Here is a 16,276-nt window from a genome sequence, read left to right as displayed (position 1 = left end):
GTATTGATATGCCTAACTGAAACCACTTCAAGAGTACTTTAGACCTTTAGATTGTAGGGGAAATCATGATTTCTATTTCCTTTCAATACCTTTAGAAAAGGCTAGGTGAGAAACCGAAGGCCCACAACTTGAAAAGGGGAAAGTAGGCCAGCGCCACTGCTCACTAGGCTAATCCTCCACCTGCAGTGCTGGCACCCTGGGTTCCAGTCCTGGTCGGAGCGCCGGATTCTGTCCCAGTTGCTCCTCTTCCAGTCCAGCTCTCTGCTGTGGCCTGGGTAGGCAGTGGAGGATGGCCCAAGTGCTTGGGCCCTGCACCTGCATGGGAGACCAGGAGGAAGCACCTGGCTCCTGGCTTTGGATAGGCACAGCATGGTGAACCAATGGAAGGAAGACCTTTCTCTCTGTCTCTCTCTCTCTCTCTCTCTCTCTCTCTCTCTCTCTCTCACTGTCTAACTCTGCCTGACAAAAAATAAAAAAAATAAAAAATAAAAGAAGAAAAGGGGAAAGTAAAAATATCCCTGTTTGTAGATAACATGATACTTTATACAGAGGAACCAAAAATACTCCACTAAGAGACCACTGGAACTCATAAGAGAATTCCACAAATTGTAGGATATAAAATCAACACACAAAAAGCAAAAACATTCATATAAGCTAACAATGCTATGACTGAGAAAGAACATGTAAGATTAATACATTCATAATAGCTACAAAAATAGCTTAGGATAAATTTAATCAATAATGTGAAATGTCTTTACAATGAAAATTATAAAACATTAAGAGATAGAAGATAGGGGGCCAGCTCTGGTGTAGCGGGTTAAGCTGCTGCCTGCAGTGCCGGAATCCTATATGGGCACTAGTTCGAGTCCCAGCTGCTCCACTTAAAATCCAGTTCTCTTCTATGGCCTGGGAAAAGCAGTAGAGGATGGCCCAACCCCTTGGACCCCTGCACCTGTGTGGGAGACCCAGAAGAAGCTCCTGGTTCCTGACTTCAGATCAGGGCAGCTCCAGCCATTGCAGCCAATTGGGGAGTGAACCAGAAGATGGAAGATCTCTCTCTCTCTCTCTCTCTCTGCCTCTCCTTCTCTCTGTGTGTAACTCTTTCAAATAAATAAATAAATCTTTTTTTAAAAAAAGATAGAAAATACAAATCTCCCATGTTTATGGATTAGAAGAATTAACATCAACAAAATGTCCATACTACCAAAGCAAGTTATAGATTCAACGTAATCACAATCGAAACACAAAAGACATTCTTCTCAGATCTAGAAAAAAATGATCCTTCATATGGGAACACCAGAGACCTTGAATAGCCAAAGCAATCTTAAACAATAAAAGCAAAGACAAAGGGAGCACAATACCAGATTTCAAGACATACTACAGGGCTGTTAACAATCAAAACACCCTGTTACTATAACAAATACAGACATATGGAACAACAGATCAGAATAGGAACCCCAGAAGCTAATCCACATGTCTACAACCAACTAATCTTGGGAAAAAAACAAGCCAAAATCACTCCATGAAGAAAGGACAGCCTCTTCAACAAATGCTGCTGTGAAAATTGGATCTACACATGCAGAAGTATGAAATCAGACCCATAACTTATACCTCATACAAAAATCAATTCACAGTGGATCAAAGATCTAAACCTAAGACCTGAAACCAGCAAATTACAAGAGGAAAATATCAGAAAAACTCTGAAAGACACTTGAATAGGCAAAGACTTCTTGGAAAAGCCCCCAGAAGCCCAAGCAATAAGTGCAAAAATAGACAAATGGGATTACATCTAGCTAAGAAACTTCTGCATAGCAAAGGAAACTGTCAACAAAATGAAGAGGCAACTGACAGACTGGGAGAAAATTATTTGCTAACTATTCATCTAATAAAGGATTAATATCCAGAATATTTAAGAAAATAAACAAAAACAAAACAATCCACTTAAGAAACGGGCATGGGGCTGGTGCTGTGGCATAGCGGGTAAAGTTGCCACCTGCAGTACTAGCATCCCTTATGGGCACCGATTTGTTTTTTTTTTTTTTTATTAAACTTTTATTTAATGAATATAAATTTCCAAAGTACAGCTCATGGGTTACAATGGCTTCCCCCTCCCAAAACTTCCCTCCCACCCACAACCCTCCCCTTTCCCGCTCCCTCTCCCCTTCCAATCACATCATGATTCATTTTCAATTCTCTTTATATACAAAAGATCAGTTTAGTATAAATTAGGTAACGATTTCAACAGTTTGCCCCCATATAGCAACACAAAGTGAAAAAAAAATACTGTTGGAGTACTAGTTATAGCATTAAATAAGAGTGTACAGCACATTAAAGGCAGAGATCCTACATAATATTTTTTTAAAAAAATTAATTAATTTTCTATGCCGTTACCAATTTAACACCAGGTTTTTTTTTTTCATTTCCAGTTATCTTTATATACAGAAGATCAATTCAGTATATAATTAGTAAAGATCTCATCAGTTTGTACCCACGCAGAAACACAAAGTGTAAAAATACTGTTTCAGTACTAGTTATAGCATCACTGCACATTAGACAACACATTAAGGACAGATCCCACATGGGATGTAAGTACACAGTGACTCCTGTTGCTGACTTAACAATTTGACACTCCTGTTCATGGCGTCAGTAATCTCCCTAGGCTCTAGTCATGAGTTGCCAGAGCTATGGAAGCCTTTAGGGTTCGCTGACTTTGATCTTATTCCGATAGGGTCACAGTCAAAGTGGAAGTTCTCTCCTCCCTTCAGAGAAGGGTACCTCCTTCTTTGATGGCCCCGTTCTTTCCACTGGGATCTCACTCACAGAGATCTTTCATTTAGGTCTTCTTCTTTTTTTCTTTTCCATGGTATCTTGGCTTTCCATGCCTACAATACTCTCATGGGCTCTTCAGCACCGATTTGAATCTTGGCTTTTCCACTTCTAATCCAGCTCTCTGCTATGGCTAGAGAAAGCAGCAGAAGATGGCTCAAGTTCTTGGGTCCCTGAACCCATGTGAGAGAACCTGAAGAAGCTCCTAGCTCCTGGCTTCAGATCGGCCCAGCTCTGGCCATTGCAGACATATGAGAAGTGAACCAGAAGATGGAATACTTTCGACTCTCTCTCTCTCTCTCCCTTTTCCTCTCTCTCTGCCTATCTGTAACTCTGCCTTTCAAATACATAAACAAATCTTTAAAAATGAAAGAAAGAAATGGGGAAAGAGGACGAACAGACATTTTTCAAAGCATGCAAGACAAATGGTCAACAGACACATGAAAGGATACAAAGGATCAATAGCCAATAGGGAAATGCACATAAGAACTGTAACGAGGTTTCTCCTTACCCCAGTTAGACTCGATATCATTAAAAAATCAAAAACTAAGACATGATGTGCAAAAGAGGGTACCATAGACACTGCTGGTGGGAATGTAAACTGGTATAACTAGTATGGATGACAATATGGCATTTCCTCGAAAATCTAAAAATAGATATACTGTATGACTCAGCCATCCTACTCCTGGGAATATGTGCAAAAGAAATGAAATCAGCATATGAAAGAGTCACCTGTACCTCCATGTTTATAGCAGGCCAATTCGGAATTGCTAAGATATATAATCAATCTAAATGTCCATCATCTAATGACTGGATAAAGAAAAATGATACATATATATGATGAACTACTACTCAGCCATCAAAAAAATGGAATCCTGTCTTTTGCAACAAAATTGATGCAACTTGAGACTTTTATGCTAGTGAAATAAGCAATACCCAAAGAGATACACACATGTTTTCTCTGATTTATGGTAGCTAATACGTAGAAATAAAAAAATAAGGTATTTAAATGAAATTGAAAAAAATATCATTGCAGTATTATTTGGAACAAAGAAATACTGGAAACCACTTAAATATCCATCACAAGAAGAATGAATTAATTGCAGCATATTCAGACAAGGGAACACTATATAGCATTTATTTTTATTTCAATAATAAACAACAAAACAGAATATACAGATTTAGTGAAAGAGAAACTTGAAAAATGGGAAAACGAAGCCCCTTGTGTACACAAACATATTTTATCAGGTGTTACAGAATGGCTCTCCCAAATAATGCAGACATTTAACCCCCAAAGTCTTATATTAAAGTTTTTCCAAGAAACCTTTTATTTTGACACAACTTTAGGAAAATAGTGATTCTTCTTATTCTACCCACTCTCCCACCCTTCTTCCTCCTCCCTCTCCTATTCCCATTCTTTTTTTTCAATAAGATCTATTTTCAATTAACTTTATATACATATGATTAACTCTATACTAAGTAAAGAGTTCATATACAGCACTTAAAATAAATTATGACTACATATAAATCTCATATGTTAAATAGAAAATATTCCATTCATATTAATTTTGAACATATAAACAATAATGTTTTGTTTATAGATACATATGGTATTAACATATAATATACATGTAAATTATATATAGCAATCTCCAGATTGTAGGTTTATCTGAGGAGAAAGACAGCAGATTGACATTGGGGCAGGGTACAGAGTGGACTTCAGCTGAATCTGTCATGTTTTGTTTCTTTTAAAAACAGAATGAAAAATGCCAAGTCTTAGGTTTTGAAAGTATAAGACATTTTTACAAGTTAAATTTTACTATAATCCTTACTCCATTTCCTGTAAGATATTCAGTAAACCTCATGTTTAGAAACCCTATTGTTTTCCCCCAATGTACATATATTCTTTTGTATTTGTAGTACTGGGTAACTCCGTGGTGAGTCTATATGTACGATTATGTGATTATCCTCTAAATTTTGCATACATGGGATGATTTATAGTGTTTAAGTGTTAATTTATGTGCACCGTGTTCACAGCAGAACTATTCACAATAGCCAAAAGGTGAAGACACCCCAAGTGTTCATCAGCAAATGAATGGATAAACAAAACATGATCTGTACATATGAGGGGCTTTTATGCAGTTCATGGAAAATGTTTTCATTCCATTTTTCCCTGGACATCTTGTAGCTCCTCATAAAATGAAATATTCATCTTTCAGTAGGAAGGAAATTCTGACACGTATTACAACATGAACGATTCTTGAAGACATGACTTTCAGTGGCCTAACCCAGACCAAAAAAGACATACGATGTATGATTCCACTTGAATGAGATACCTAGAGTAGTTAAAACCATAAAGACAAAAAATAGAATGGTGTTTATCGAGGATGGAGGAAAGGAGAGATTGGAGCAATTGTTTAATGGGTACCGAGTTGCAGTTTAAAAAAATGAAAAAAGTTCTGGAGCTGGATGGTAGTATGATTGCACAACAAGATGAATCTACTTATGGCCATGCAACTGTACCCTAACATTGTGGTTAAAATAGGAAATCTTATGTATACTTCACTATTGTTTATAAGGCTTTCAATTTGAAAAGTCAAGATAATGTATCTGTCCACCAAGAGAGGACCAATACCAGCCTTGTGGTGTAGCAGGCAGTCACCACCTATGGTGCCAGCATCCCATTTGGGCAGAGGTTTATCTCCCAGCTGCTCCACTTCTGATCCAGCTCCCTGCTAATGGCCTGAGGAAAAGCAGCAGGAGATGGCCCAAATGCTTAGGCCCCTGCCACCCACTTGGGAAACCTGGATTAAGCTCCTGGCACCTGGCTTTGGCCCAACCCAGCCCTAGCTATTGCAGCCATCTGGGGAATGAACCTGAGGATGGAACATTCTCTCTCTCTCTCTCTCTCTCTCTCTCTCTCTCTCTTCCTCTCACTGTAACTGTGTCTTTCAAACAAATAAGTAAACAAACAAATATTTTTTAAATACTGTGATGAATAAATGAAATTCTGGAGGTCATACAAAGGCATATCACACAACTACAAAGAATGAGATAGAGCCACACGGGTTGATATGGGAAATTTTCCCAGGCAACTCTCACCCAGAAACACCAGGTGGTGAGCAATGAGCATGGGGATCACCACTTACATCACATAAACTCTGTCTAAAAAAATGCCCAAGATACTTTGACTGTGATCGGTTCTGGACAGGGGGACTGGGAAACATGGAGTTCAGTAGTGAGTTCAGGACTTATCTTTTCAAAAATTAATTTCATTTTTCAAAGGTTCATCTTCTGAATTATCCATAGTTTAAGAGAGGTATGCAAAGAAAGTATTGGAATACAGGGGAACTGATTTCAGAGGTTAAGAGGTATACCAAAGAGATCACAAATGACAGAACTAGGGCCAGTTACCCAGTGTGTACTTCTTCTAAATGTTTGGAATAGCTAATAAAAGGTGTGAAAATGTCTCCTTATGTAATGTCAGCTTATTAAAGCACAAAATCAACTACGCTTGGGAAAAATTTTTTTAAAAGAAATAAATGACTGAAGTATAGAAACTCTGTACAGGAATGTTGACTGGGTATATGAAATCAGAACTTAGGTTTAAGGGCCCCAATTCAGAGAAATACTAATGAGAATAAAGCAATGAACTTTTAAAAAGAGATTCACAGACCAATGGAACAGAGTACAAATCCTAAAATAAATCCCACACATCTACACTCAATTGATTTTCAACAAAAGTGCTAAGAATGTACATTGGAAAAAATGATAGTATTATCAATAAATGATTCTGGGAAAATTAGATATCCACATGCAGAAGAATGAAACTGGATCCTTTTCTCTCATCATGTACAAAAAATCAGTTCAAAGTGGGTTGACCTACATTTAAAACTGAAACTTTGAAATTACTAAAAGAAAACAGAGGGAAAACCCTAAAGGACATTGGAAAGGACAAGGATTTTCTACATCAAACCGTAAAAGCACAGGAAATAAAAACAAAACAGACAAATGGGATTTCATCAAATTAAAGAGTTTCTGTACAGCAAACAATAAACAGAGTGAATAGATAATCATCTACAGAATGGGAGGAAATATTTGCAAGCTATATATCTAACAAGGAATTAATAACCAGAATATATAAGGAACTCAGTCAATCCAATAGCAAAAAAAAAAAAAATCCAACTAAAAATGAACTGATCTAAATTGACATCTCTGTCTCAAAGGAAATAAATACAGCCTAGCTGGACATTATACAATGTACACATGTACTGAAGCATTGAAATATCACATAGTGTGCTATAAATATATACAAATCCATATGCATGTTTAAAACTTTTCAATAGTTTTTTTTAAAAGAAATGAATTTTAAAGAACTGCTTTACACTTTGCTTCTTTACTTCTTTCTTTTTCATTTTCATAAATGCCTGCTTATATGGAGAGAAATGGCAAGGTTTGCCTAAGCAGATGTGTACATGACAAATCAAAGGATTTGGGAATGCTTAGAAGAGGGAGGGAACATCTATGTGACCAATCCAGCATTTATTGACACACTGGGGACTTCTGGAAACTATTTGCAAAGCTACACCAGGAGGCTGGAGTAGTCTAGCAGGTCTTAGAGCCTGCTCAGACAGAGAGAGCTGTCCACAAAGGGGCAAGAAAATTCTTTACTTATTTTCTGGGATAAGGAAGGAATCAAATGTTGTCAGTCCTTAGACAACTGCTTTTCGTGCTCTCCAGAAACACATATTTGAGTTTAGGGACCACTTTATTCCAACTAAAGAGTGCTGAGCCACTTGACTTAGGTGACAAGCTCTTGGTTTTTCCAAATGACACTGTCATATCTCCAAGACAGCCTTCTGACCACAGAGGGATTGCATTGAAAGAGGTCAAAGGCTTTGGAAGTGACATCCACCCACCTATGCGGAGAGCTCAGCTGGTACACAGGGAGCGCTCTTCTAACTTTTGTCAGCAAATGTTCCAGAAGGAGCAAGTGTTAAGTGAGTGGGAGCTGCCCTTTGTGAGGAACCTAGCTCCGGCTGTGCTACAGAACAAATGAACAGGAAAAACTCAGGCCATACACAGGAAGACATGAACCCAGCAACGGTCCTTTGAAAATGAAATGCCCTCTGTAGACGACATAAAGTCTACTGGACTATGTTCTAGCAATATTAACTGGATCTGCCAGAAGGCCCAGTTTGGGGATAAGTGAACAAACACATCTAAAATCAGTCTTCCCTTCACCCTCAAGGTACAAGAACAGAAGGAGGAATTCATAGAATTGTACTCTGCAAATCTAAAAGTTTCATAAACGAAAAAGTTTGAAGAAATTCTCCAAAAGTGGACAAAGAAGAGAAAATAAAATGGAAGAGGAGCTGCCAACTCTGTGTTTCTCAGTTGCAACCAGTATTGGAAATATTGCATCGCCCAAAGACTTGTACTTTTTGTTTCCAATGAAATATTAAAGGAAGACCAACATCTCTCACAGACCTAGGGGCAGGAAGCAAAAACATGCTCAACTACAGTTGGAAGTTCACAAAAATTATAATAAAAATTGAAATATAAACTGATACTGTATTTAAATTGTGACATCTTTTTTATTAATCTGTTTTATAAAAATATACTAAAAATAGATTTAAAGATTTTTAAATCTCAAAGAATGAATTTGTATAGAAAATCCACAGGAGCTTAGGAAACCTTGAGGTTTGTCTAAAGATGATGAAATGCAACTAGCTGAGTTTACAGAGATGACAAGTTCAAATGTAGAAGCAGTAATGAGCTTAATAGCAAGCCAGGAGATGAAAGAGATTCTTTGACACTTTAGGGAAAAACATTTATTTTTCATGGTACATAATATTTAGCTCTTTTTTATAGTTTACAAAGAAAAATTTCTTTGGTTCCTGTAGTAAAAGCTTGATAAAAAGCTTACTTGACTGTCTCTTTGAAAAGCAACAATTACAGCTGGTGTAATTAAAATAATTACAAGAGAAATGGGTTCAAATACTTACCATGATGAAACTTTGAGTTGCCATTTATAGGAGAAAATCAGGCATTCATGCACACGTATTTAGACCATTTAGACAAATGTCTTGTATTTTAACACTGTTAGTTTTAATGCAGTAAGATGTTAAAGTTTGAACAGTGCCACCAATACATGTCTTCATGATGGACTAAAGTTAGAATTAAAACTCAAATCCAGGTAAGTGCCCTAAATACTGCCTTATCATTTTATGAGAACGAGCCATTCAGGATTCCACTAAATATCCACAGTGAGAGGGCTTCCAGACTGCTGGGCTGAGCGTATGAAAACTTTGGTTACCATTACTTTTGCTGTCAGGGTAACAGTGCACCATCAGTGCAACCAAAATTTCAAATTAGCCTTTCAGGCTAACAGATAGTAATTGCTAGGAATAAATACATTTTCTTTCCATCTTTGAGTAGAAGTATCTGTCGATGTTGGTTTAATCCTTTCTTTTATATACATTACAAAGAACTAAGGGAATGAAAGTGCACATTTTTATTGATCGTTCAGATAGCTGTTGTCTTTGCTTCATTTCATTGCTTTATCATGTTGGAACTGTGATTATCTTCTATTTGCATAAGGCTACAAAGTATTGTTAGTACAGATTCATTTCTGATGAAACGCCCATGAGAGGTTTACCATACTTGGGATGCCTGCATGCCATGTTGCAGTACATAGGTTGAAGTCTTGGCTCAGGTCCCAATTCCAGCTTCCTGATAATGTGCACCCTAAGAGGCAGCAGGCAATGACTCAGGTAATTGAATTCCTGCCACCCACATGAAAGATCTAGATGGAGTTCCTGGGGCCCACTCTGGCCTGGACCGTCCCAGGTTGTTGTGAGCATTTGGCGAGAGAACCTGCAAATGGGAAATCAATCTCTCCCTCTCTCTCTCTCTCTCTCTGTCTCTGTCTCTTCCCCTCTACCCTCCCTCCCCCTCTCTCTTTCTCTCTCTTTCAGAAAAGTAAATTAATGAATTAATTAGTTAATAATTTTAAATACAAAAATTCTGGCAGATTATCTGTGACTAATACAGGCCCTCTATCACCTGCACCCTTGCTAAAGAAATGTTTTAGGCATAATTTCCCCAAAGTTGTGCTCTGCAGGCAATCATTCTTATCACCAGAGAGGCTGGTTAGGTATAACAGACATTTCACTCCAAAACAATCTATAAAGCTTAAGGGAAAGCCATGATGGGCAGCAAAGTGCCACCAGCCCTGATTCTTCATTGCCTTCCACAGTGAACCCAAGAGCATTGGTTTCCACAGTGTTGATCACACGGGTGGGTAGAGGAGTAAAAAATGAAAAGGAAGAGGAAAACCAGCAAATGAGACTTAAAGCCAACTCAGCAAGGCTAACAGAGCCCAATGAGAACAGTAAAGTCTTAAAAATAAATGCTCTGCATCATGTCCTGGACTCTGAGAAAGTCTGCAGTGAACTATGAGCAAAGCTGCATTTGTTGTCAACAATGAACTATCCCTGTGTGGCTCCTCAGACATTACAAAGGGTTACAGAGAAACTGCTCAATGTTCAGAAAATAAATTCTTCAGATATGAATGTAAACATATCTTCCTTTGTTGCAAAGTGGACTTTTGAGTTTATAGTAACAGCAAGATGGCTTTAAGTCCTTCTTGCCAGTAAAAGACATTGGGCTTTCCAAGAGTCCATTTATTGCAAATAAACTTAAAAGGATATGCCAATAGGATGCAAGTGGTAACCAAAGTTAGAAAGGTAGGGGCAGGTATTTGGCAAAAAAGTTGAGATGCTGCTAGGATACCCACATCCATGGCAGAGCGCCTGGGTTCAAGTCCTGACTATATTTCCCATCCAGCTTCTAGCTATTGTACTCTCTGGGAGGCAGCAGGTGATAGTTTTTTGTTTTTTTGGTTTTTTTTTTTTAAGGGGAAGAGTTTATTGGCAGAAACCCAAAAGACAGGAGGGAATGGGGTAAAGAAGGAAAAGAGGGAGAATGAGAGTGTAAAAGAGAGAGAGAGACAGAGTTCAGGAAACGGAGAGAAAGAGAGAGAGAACTGTGATAGTTTGGATAGTTGTGTCCCTATGACCCACATGAGAGAGCAGGACTGAGTTATTGGACCCTGGTTTTGGCCTGGCCCAGCCCCAACTCTTGCTGGCATTTGGAGAGTAACAAGCAGATGAAGGATTTAGGTCTATCACTCTCTGTCTTTTAAATTTTTTTTTAAAGTGAAGTCAGCTCTAAGACACTGATTTTCATGTTTCCTATGTACTGTAGGAGACACTGTGTATAGAAAGGGACTCTTTATGCAGCATTTATGGGACTTGTGATTGCTTTTATACAGGCTGCATTATGACTGTATTGTGCGTTCTGCTGTGTTAGCTGCTCTTATAGCATCATTCACAAAATCAGGAGAGTCGGTTCCCCTGAACTCTAAATTATTTTCACCATTTCAACCATAATAGGAAGACTAGAGGAAATGGCACACATTGGTTATCTTATTATTTGATTCTCAAGCCAGCACAAATATTTCCCACATCACCTGACCTGACCAGGCACAGTGAGGGTTTACAGAGGAACATTCTCCTTTCATCTTTCTGACCCCACACATGTCGTCGTGACAGTGAGACAGCAATTTCCTGACGGATGGGATATTATGGCTCAGCTGAGCAGTCTGCTTCAGTGGGCTATAATAATCCGATTTGCACCATGCTGCTACTAAAGATGTAACATAGGAGATGCCTTGTGGAGATCTTCTCCTTGCAGGCTTTGGAGAAGACCTCACTTCCTCAGAAGGGCTCCCCTCGTCTAAGCAAGTCTTCCAAACTCTCATCCCTTCTTCATGACTGTCTCCTACTGCACCGTATTCTCGTCATTCCTAGTAACACACTGTAACAAGATCATTGTATTTTCCATGTACATACTGGCAAGCACAAAGTCCTGGCATGTGGCAGGTGGTGAAAGAGGAAGTGTCACTGACCAATGGTGGCTCCTTGCAACAGGTAGGAAAGACCCTAGTGCCCAGTCGTGAGCTCCAATGAGGCCCCTTTTTAGTGGAAGCACCTGCTGGCCTCTCACTATCCTTAGGAGAGCTTCACCTGTATCTGCCACCTGCAACCAGCCCAGGACTTGGGAGAACATTTCCTAAAACCTCATTCTGCTCAGAACTCAGGAGCTGAGCATTCAAGAAGCGGCTTTCTACACCTCACACAAAAATCCACTCAAACTGGATTGAATTATTAGAGAACATTGGGGAAACCCTGCAAGGCATTAGCATAGGCAAAGAATTTTTAGAAAAGACCCTAGAGGCACAGGCAGTCAAAGCCAAAATTGACAAATGGGATTATATCAAATTGAGAAGTTTCCATACTGCAAAAGAAACACTTGGGAAAGTGAAGAGACAACCAACAGAATGGGAGAAATTACTTGCAAACTATGCAACTGATAAAGGATTAATAAACAGAATATATGAAGAAACTCCACAACAACAAAACAAACATCTCAGTTGAGAGATGGGCAAAACTTAAAACAGACATTTTTCAAAAGAGGAAATCCAAATGGCCAACAGACACATATAAAAAAATGTTCAAGATCACTAGCCCTCAGGATAATGAAAATCAAAATAATAATGAGGTTTCACCTCACCCCAGTTAGAATGGCTTTCAAACAGAAATCTACCAACAACAAATGCTAATGAGGATGTAGGGGAAAAGGTACCCTAATCCACTGTTGGTAGGATTGTAGACTGGTAAAGCCACTTTGGAGGACAGTATGGAGATACCTCAGAAATCTGAAGGGGCTGGAGCTATGGTGTAGCAGGTTAATGCCCTTGCCTGAAGCGCTGGCATCCCATATGGGTGCTGGTTCGAGACCCAGATGCTCCACTTCCAATTCAGCTCTCTGCTATGGCCTGGGAAAGCAGAACAAGATGGCCCAAGTCCTTGGGCCCCTGCACCTGTGTGGGAGACCCAGAGGAAGTTCCTGGCTCCTGGCTTCAGATCGGCACAGCTCTGGGTGTTGCGGCCAGTTAGGGAGTGAACCATCGGATGGAAGACATCTCTCTTTCTTTCTGCCTCTCCTCTCTCTGTGTAACTCTAACTTCCAAATAAATAAATCTTTATAAAAAATAGACCTACCATTATGACCCAGCCATCCCACTCTTGGAAATTTACCCAAGGGAAATGAAATAGCTTATGAAAGAGTTATCTATACCCCCATGTTTACTGCAGCTCATTTTACAATAGCTAAGACATGGAACCAACCTAAATGCCCGTCAACCAAAGACTGGATAAAGAAATTATGGGATATGTACTCTATGGAATACTACATAGCAGTAAAAAAATGAAATCCAGCCATTTGCAACAAAATGGATGAAACTGGAAAACATCATGCTTAGTGAAATAAGCCAGTCCCAAAGGGGCAAATACCACATGCTCTCCCTGATCTGAAAAAAAATAGATCAACTAAAATGAAATCTACAGAAGTGAAATTGACACTTTAAGAAATAATGGCCTGAGCTGCCCTTGTCTTGATTGTTGATGAAGAGGGGTTTTTTTTTAATTTTTCATTTTTTTCTGATCATACTATTTGTTGAACTCATTACTTAACATAGAGTTAATTATATGTGTATAAAGTGAATTGAAGATGGATCTCAGTAAGAAATAGAGTGAAAATAAGAGAAGGAGTAGGAGGTTTATAACTGTAAATATGTATAGGTATGCATACATTCCTTTGGACTCACTTCTAAGGGTAAAGTTTAAAAACTTCTCATGGGACCCCAAATCCCATTAAGCTGTGTGGTAAAAATGTCATCTGAAGTGTTTAAGTGATCATATTAAGAGTTAAAGTGAACATACAGATAACATTAAGTGTTAAAGTGACCATATAAATAGGATCAAGTGCCTGGTAGTAATAATAGACAGAATTAAAGAGGAGAGAATGTTCCAACATGGGAAACAGTCCACACATCAGACTCAGAGAATGACAATTGCTTTAAATAACAGTCTAACCTCAGAATCAGCCCTTAATGCTTCTCGGTCTGGCTGAAAAGCCTCTGACAGCATTTCTGACATGGAAAGCCAAGACACTGTGGCAAAAAATATTCTACGTGAAGGATCTCTGTGAGTGAGATCCCAATGGAAAGAAGTAGCCATCAAAGAAGAATGTACTTTTCTCTAAAGAGAGGAGAGTACTTCAACTTTTCTTATGGCCTTATCTAAATACTGATAGAGTTTGTGGATTCAAAAGGCTTCCATAGCTTAGGCAGCTCATATCATGAGCCTCAGATGGTCACTGATGTCATACTAAGAGTGTCAGGAGTCACTGTGTACTAACTCCCCATACAGGAGCTCTACCCTCAATGAGTTGTATTACGAGAGTTAACTGTGATACTTGTTCTGTTTGTGTGTTTGTGTGTGTGTGTGCAAATTGTTGAAATCTTTACTTAGTATAGAGTTGGTCTTCTGTGTATAAAGTTAATTGAAAATGAATCTTAATGGAGAATGGCACTGGAAATGGGAGAGGGAGGAGGAGGAGAGGTGGGTGTGTGGATAAGAGGGCAACTATGGTGTGAAGAATAACTATATTCCTAAAGTTGTACATATGAAATTTGTATTCTTTAAAAAATTAATTAATTAATTAAATTTTTTAAAAAGAAGCAATTTTCCTGGGAAAAGTATATGAATGGCTCACATCACATGATAAACGCTCATGGAAATACACATACATCAAGACACATCAAATAAGTGCCCATAAAAGCATAGTCAATCCTTGCATTTCCACCTATCCTATAGAAAAATGTTTTTTTTTTTTTGCAAAACTTCACAATTAATGCTACTGAGGTTGTATGAGGTGAAGTAGTTCTATTCATCCTCTAAAGTCCATCCTACCCATTTGAAAATGATATTGCAAAGGAAGAATGATGATGATATTAATATTTTTGGTCTACTCCTGCAAATTTATACTGAGATAATTAAAAGAAAATTAAAACATCAACATGCAGAAAAGCATTATTTCAGAACTTTCATCCCAAACATTTGAAAACATCTAATTGAATATTTAAAAAATAGATGTGGTACAAAAAGTGATAGAAAGTTAGCAAACATAGAAGATGGATCAAACAAAATGAGTATTAAGAAAAAGACCCTGCTTACTCCAAGAAAAACAGTAAATAATATGTAAATAATCCACTCATTCAAGAACTAACTTTTTTCCTATTTTTATTCATTTTCATTTTGTTTGAATGGCAGAGAGAGACAGAAAGGCACAGATGGATAGAGAAATCTTCCATTCACAAGTTCATTCCTCAAATATCCATAGCAGTTGGGATTAAACCAGGCTGAAATTGGGAGCCTGGAATTGCATCCAGGTCGTCCACACAGTTGGCAGACACCCAAGGGCTAGAGCCATCATGTAATGCCTCTGAAAGGTAGCATTTAAAGGAAGTTGGAATCAGAAGTGAATGCAAGACTTAAAACCAGGCACGTGGATGTCCCAAGTAGCATCTTAATCACTAGTTTAAATTCCTGCCTCCAAAGCTGCTTATTAAGCACCTATTTTATACCAGAAACTGTTCTAAGAACTGAGAGTGAATCATCAAATAAAACAAATTCCCCCCCATCACTGAGCTATCATTTTAGTTGGTAAAGATAGACAGTGAGCTAGTAAGAAATAAAACTTGTGATTCTTTTCCATCTTGGACAGCAGCTTATTCATTTAACCTCCAAATATATATCTATAAGCCAGTTAAATAATATAAATTTGTTACTAAAATACAAAATTTTTATATTTTAAATGTATTTTCTAAATTAAACATGTTTAGATTACTGATTCAAAAAATGCTAAATGAGACAATTTCATGAAGGCACAAATCCAAGGAAATTCTATCTCAAAAAAGATGACAAAGGTGAAATTAACTCCAGAAGTAAGGATGTCTTTCTTCATCTATGTGATCTAGTCTGCTTTTATCTTTCATATCTTGGTTGAAATTTTACATGGGTTTACAAAAGTGATATTTCTAAACTGCTGAAAGCCCCATAAACTATATTTATATATAAAGTAGGTCTCTTTCAGTACATTGATTGTTTCCTGTATGTCACTTGCAATAATTGGCAATCATGGAAATTTTAACTATTTAGGGTCTGCCTGCTCCACTGAAAGCTCAACCCCATGGTGACCAGGGTCTGGAATACCTGATGTGCCACTGTTACCCCAAGCACTTTGTATAGTATATAGGGAAAAGCATAGTGTCATTGTGGACTCTTTCTTTGACATTCCATCTCTAATCTGGGCTCTACCTGTAAAATGCTTCCAGAATTCAGCCACTTCACACCACATTGTTGGAAAACAAATTTCCCATGGGTTTCTAGCATTTCTGTCCATCTTATGATCGGAGGCACTAATAGCATTTGTTCTGACCTATTTGCCATACAGTAAATAGCCTTAGAAGATAGAGTGC

Source organism: Lepus europaeus, chromosome 9, assembly GCF_033115175.1.
Source record: "Lepus europaeus isolate LE1 chromosome 9, mLepTim1.pri, whole genome shotgun sequence".
Classification (NCBI taxonomy): domain Eukaryota; kingdom Metazoa; phylum Chordata; class Mammalia; order Lagomorpha; family Leporidae; genus Lepus; species Lepus europaeus.
Note: the sequence above shows the minus strand (reverse complement) of the source record.